Source organism: Panthera uncia, assembly GCF_023721935.1.
Source record: "Panthera uncia isolate 11264 chromosome A1 unlocalized genomic scaffold, Puncia_PCG_1.0 HiC_scaffold_17, whole genome shotgun sequence".
NCBI classification, from domain to species: Eukaryota; Metazoa; Chordata; class Mammalia; order Carnivora; family Felidae; genus Panthera; species Panthera uncia.
Genome location: NW_026057577.1, coordinates 124561105 through 124567642, shown reverse-complemented (window position 1 = coordinate 124567642; position 6538 = coordinate 124561105).

The following is a 6538-nucleotide window of genomic DNA, read 5'->3' as shown; positions in this document are numbered from 1 at the left end:
TGTGCCTGTGCTTGTCTTCTGTGAAGAATAGGGACAGAATAGGCCACAGACCTCCTCAACCACTGAAAACATTCTGGTGTCACTTGCCGTCATTTTATATTTGGATTTTCAGAGGAACGTCACTCATCGATTAAGTAATTAATTCACAAGTTAATGAATTAAACAGCAATTTGTTGAGGATCTGCCTTGCCTTACTTTGTTCTGTGCTAGGCACTGGAGTTACAGGGATGAAATGTACTGTTCCCAGCTCACCATCACAGGGGGACAGAGACACATAGGGATAGTTCCAATGTCGTATCACTGCTTGCAGGCAAAGCATTATCAGGATTCTCAGTGTAAGCAATGGAAGCAAATTTAGGCTGATTTGTGCAGAAAAGGAATTTAATAAAGGCTACTAGAGTGCTCCCAGAATATCTGAGAATCGAACATGGAGTTCACAGAGCCTCCCCTTATCTCTACCACTGGCACATCCAGAAACTGAAAACAGCCTCCGCCATTGTCACCACCAACCCCAGAGCAGAGCGGGCAGCAACGTCCAGCAGCTTCACCTACTGGCCACCAGTTTAGAGGTAGAGCTGGAGCCTGTGGTTGATTAGAACTATGCCGAGCTCATGTGTCTGGGCCCTAGCAATGGGAAGCAGAGAAGAATATAGGTGGCATTTACATCTTCTCCAGTAAGAGGCTGTGCCTCATAGATTGGGGTGGTCCCCAAATATAGGAAGGACATTCTGCCGCTGGCTGAGAAAACAAACAAACAAACCAACCAGGAGAGGTAATGTGAAGGAAATCGCACTTGATGTGGCAAGACAGAGTAAGTAGGAATGTGCCAGATATAGGAGCCCAGAGGACATTTCCTAGCAGAGGAAACAATGCGCTCAAAGCCATGGAGCTGTGACAGAGCACTGGGGCATTTAAGGAGTTACAGCTACAATAGGTGATGTCTCCTTGTCAGCCTCAGTCGGGAACAGTAGGGCATTGATGGTTATTCCCAAAAGTCAGACACAGGGCACTTGTATAAAAAAATAATACATATATGCCTGGAACATTTTATTTTAATTAAAAACATTTGACTGTATGTCCATTCACCACCCTTTTGTAACAAGACCAAACCTTCTCCTTTGGGTTGTGGGTTGCTGACCATAGTTTCACCTTATCTTTCTTTGGTAACACACTGCAAAACATCAACTACTTTGTCTAGTTTTGCTTTCTTTAAAATGGATAAGGACTTTCAAACACCTACAAAAAAATCTAAGTGTAGATGCTTAAATTTTTAAAGGTATCCCTCAGCCTAATCTTGCACCATCATGTTATCAAGCATATGGGTAGCAATATTCTTTTTTTTTAATTTTTTTAATTTTTAATTTTTTTCAGTTAAAATTTTTTTTAGTTTATTTATTTTTTGAGAGAGATTGAGAGACAGAGAGAGAGAGAGAAAGAATCCTAAGCAGGCTCCGCACAGTCAGCACAGAGCCTGATGCAGGGCTCGAACACACGAACCCTAAGATCATGACCTGAGCTGAAATCAAGAGTTGGATGCTTAACCAACTGAACCACCCAGGTGCCCCTAGCAATATTCTTTCAACATGCCTTTGTCAAGTATTTTCAAACCATTGAAGATAGTTCTTATAGATCAGCATCAGACTTTCTTTGCATACTCATACTTTATCAGCTTCATAATGTGATTACAATAACAGGTTGAACTGGCCTAAATGAGTTTGGGACACGCAGGACTGACTTGGGTGAGTTTGTGTCTCACTTGGTGGGTACAGAGAGCACTGGAGGATAGCCTGCTGGCAGCCAAGTCTCAACATGGGTGTCAGTGTATCTCACAGAGAGAATGAATGAAGAGTGTTGCTGGTTCATTCAGCAGGTGGTCCGTTGGAAGCCATCCACAGGCACGAAGTCTACTGAGCAGTGGCTGAGATGGCATGTGGCACAATTGGTGGGGACCAGTGGTTAAGCATTTGACATGCCAGGCTTAGAAGTTTTGATTTAGCCTTCAGGGGGTGGGGGTACTTGGAAGGATTTCAATCAGGGGTGTGGCATAATAAATTTCATGTGTGTATCAGGGTTTATGGAGAAATCCTAGAGTACTTTATGCTTACCCCTCCTGTCACCACATTGATCTGCAATTACCTCATCTGACTCCCCTCTGGTCTTCTAAGCACTCTATGACTTATTGGGGTTTATGTCTGTTGTTAAACACAGCACCTAAGGTCTAGAAGGCACTTAACCATAAACATGGAATGAATGAATCAGCATGTTAGTGAATGATGCTATATTAGTGTGCTTCCTCACCATCATTCAGGATAGAATGATGCCAGGCTGGGATGCTCAGAGGCAGACACTGCATCCCTGAGTGAGCAGCACATCTGGGCAGCCACGTGTAAGGAGTCAGTTGCCTTCCCCATCCACAGTTACCTCCCCAGCTGCACTATTAACCACTGTAACCACAGAAATGGGGAAACAATAGGGTGAAGGAATTTTCCAAAGCTTCATTTCTGTGATGAATATCTGCATTTAATCTTGTTTATTCATTTATTTAGTTTATTTTAGATGCACACTGAAGTCTAATCTAACTTCTACCTTTTATTTGCTTGTGGCATTCATGTGGGATTTGTGTATAGTTCACAAGGAGGCAGCTGTTCAGGCAAAGAAAGTATGATGAGTAAAACTTGGTGGGTGGGAGGAATACGTTAACACTCCAGAAGCTACTGGTGAAAACCAAATGTGAAGCAAATGACCCGGGAAGCCCCTGAGGTTTGAAAAATAAAATTTCAGTGCTGAATTCTGCAGAAACACTTGAGTTGATCTGGTGGGCTCCTCAACTGTAAATTATTAGGGTCACTCCCTTTCTACTCTGGGTAAAGGTTTCTCAACAAGGAGAAGAGAACTCGCAGAGGCTGAGGACTTTTTCTATGACAAATTAGTTGCTGCAAAGTATAAATTGGACTAGCTATTAAACAAAAAAGATAAATAATCAGAAAATGTTTTAATATTAAGTTAAAGACACTTTTATCCACTGAGAAGAGTGAAATATTGCTTTTATAGCCTAAGGAATAATTTAATTAGATAAAAATCCAATAAATGCCCTATCACAAGACTGATAAATATGCTGTGCAGTCCCTTTTTTTACATATTAATAAAATTTCATGAATTAAGATGTGACATTGGCAATGTAGATTTAAGTGATGCTTAGGATTTATTTTTTAATTAAAAAAACAACTTTAGTAAAATAAAATAGAATATAAGCCAGAGTCATGCTCAATGGTGAAATATTAAGTACTCCATTAAACTTAGAGATAAAACAGCAGAAATTCCACTGTCACCACATTTAACATTGTTCTAGAAATGCTATCAAATGCAATTAGACAAGGAGAAAAAGAAAGAAACATAAATATTAAACAGGATTTTAATGTTTTATGAAACTATTTATTATTGGCAGATGAAATCATTGCATATTGCAAAACCCAAAGAGACCAAGCACAAAAAAAAACAATAACAAAAACAAAACAAAACACTAAAAGACACAAACACTTCATTAAGGTCTTTGATTATAATATTTACATATGTTGATATGTTTCTTTAAATCTTCACTGAATATTTATTACTAAACTAATACTTGCTTGTTCCTCAAAATTCAAGAAACACAGACATCTATAATATAGCAAGTAAAAGACCTCATTCCTCAACCCCACTACTCGGAAATAGTCATATTTCATAAATGATGTGTAGTCTTCTACGTCATATATATATATATATATATATATATATGCTATTATTCTAAATATCATGTGAAAAAATATATGTTTAAGAAGAGCCTGCACAATTCTGGAGAAGAAAAGAATCGAGAAGAGCCTATATGGGTGGTTGTGACATTTTATTCATTTTTTAGAGGCAATATAAATTACTTTCGTTATACATTTACAAGCCACAAAATGATAATAATTATCAGCACAAAAATTTGCAAGGGTATTACTTGCCTAGAAACTGCAGATATCCCTGGTTAGATTTTCCTTTTTCCTTTTAATTTTCTTTTTTCTTTTTTGTTTTGTTTTGTTTTGTTTTTTGACAATCAATGGAATAGATAGAAAACCTATGTGTCCAGATCCGTGTACTTAAAAAATTTTCATTTGCTTTTAATTAGTAGAGAAAGGTGCATTATTTAATAGAGATTAGAACAATACACTAGCCAATTTTAGATAAAGAGGAAAGAACTAACTGACTTCTTCTAAAATAAATCCAACGTAGATCAAAGATATAAATAATTTTTAGAATGAAAAATATGCTAGAAGACATGGGCAAATAATTTTATATTCTTTGGATGTAAAAAGCATTTCTAAAAAAGACATAAAACCCAGAAACCATAAAAGAAAAGGAATGATATATTTGCATATGTAAAATATAGAATGTTGGTAATTTTTATATTGTATTAAAAAAATCCACAACAAAAAGAAAAGATAAAAATAAACTGGAAAAATATAGTAACAATGTGACAAACTGCTAATAGCCTTAATATCTAAAGAGTCTTACGAATCAATAAGCAAAAAACAATCTAAGAGGAACATGAACAAGCACATGAGCTGCAGGTTCAAAGAAGAAGTGAAATTTATTCTAAAAATATGAAAATATGCTGGATCTCCTTCAGAATAAAAAAATTCACATAACATAATGAGGTAAATTTTTTACCTAAGAAATTGTGAAAATTAAAAATATTGCCAAACTTCAATGCGGGGAAAGGCATTTTCATATACTTTTGGTGTGAGTATAAATTAGTGCAAACTTTTAAGAGGGTGATTTGGAAATACATAGAAAAATGTAAATGGGTATATTCCAAAATTCCACTTTTTAAATGTTTATTTATTTATTTTTGACACACACACAGAGAGAGAGAAAGAGAGAGAAAGACAGAGAGAGAGAGAAGAGAGAATCTCAAGCAGGCTCCACGCTGTCAGCACAGAGCCCAACATAGGGCTTGAACTCACAAACCATGAGATCATGATCTGAGCTGAAATCAAGAGTCGGATGCTTAACCGACTGAACCACTCAGGCACTCCTCAAAATTCCACTTTTAAGAATTTTCTAAAGAAATAATCACAGAAAGGGCTCAAAAATTATGCACGAAAAATATCTATGCAGTACTTCTTCTAATGGAGAAAAATTGTAAATATTCTAAATAAAATATGGTATATCTATATTATAGAATATTAACAAAATCACTAAAAGAAATATGGCACATTTTTAGATAACTGATAAAGAAAAACATCTATGCCATTTTGTCAATGTTTCTAGAAAGAGGAAATTCTGCAGAGGCTCCACCTCCCTCTTACTCCTTCCCCCTCTCATTCCCACAATGAGAAACTACCAGATTGATCTGTGTATCTGTTAGCTATTGCTATATGGGTGCTTAGTAACAATCCATGCCAAAACTGAGTGGCTTCAAACAACATCATGTATTGTCACAAATTTTCCATTATGTGGGAGTTGAATGACCTAGGTTGGATTCTGCTGGGTGGTTCTACTAGTATTAGCTGGGAAGAGTTCAACATCAGCAACAGAACAGAAGTCAGCTGATTTAGGCTGGGTTCAGCTGGGAATACCACTGATCCGTGACTTTCCTATCTTTTTCTTGAGACAGAAAGGGAACTCAGGTTTATTCTTTTCATAGTAGAGGCACAAGAGAGCAAACAGAAACACAAAAACCTTTTGAGGCTTAAGCTCAGAATCAGCACACCTGTCACTTGCACCTCATCTTATTGGTCAAACAGGCCAAATGACCAAACCCAAGCTCAAGGAGTGAAAGAATACTTTCTTTTGTGTGGGAACTCTGAAACATAAGGTAAAGCATGCAGATAGGAAAGGGATGAAGAGTTGAGTCACTAATGCACCTCCTTCAGTCAGATATGAAGACAGATATAAGGCCACATTTACAGGAGAACACAAATGGCATCCCTATCTGAAGAAGCTCCCCTGTCCCATCCATACAGCAGCAGACCCAAAGATACTTTCTCTCCAGTCCTTAATGAAATGGCTTTTGTCTATACGTGTACTGGGAATCTTTAGGGAAGGAAAAGTCGTTGGCCAATAAAAGGGTTTCAATATTTATAGATCCTTTAATCTAATAACAAAAAATATAGCCATTTCTCACATAAATTGTTAAGCAAGAGGAAAAAAACACACACTTCCCTCCTAAGCACAAATTGTAATTTCTTCCCTTCAGTATGACTGACCCAGCTAAAGTCATGTGCACATCCTTAGATCAGTGCCAGTCACTAATGAATGCCATGCACTGACTGGCTTGGAAATGGCTCACTCTCTGGACCTGGGGATGAGATGGGAACCTGGACAAAATAGGGGTGAGAGGAAGGAAATAAAGGATGTTAAAGAAGCAAACAAAAGTGTCTACTACAAAATATATTTTTTAAAAAGTATATATAGACAGAGAAAGAAAATTAGAGTTAGAATACGCTCAGAAAAACTCTGAGGCAAAACTTGAAGGCAAAGCTCCAAAATGTTTTCAGTGGTTATTAATAAGGAG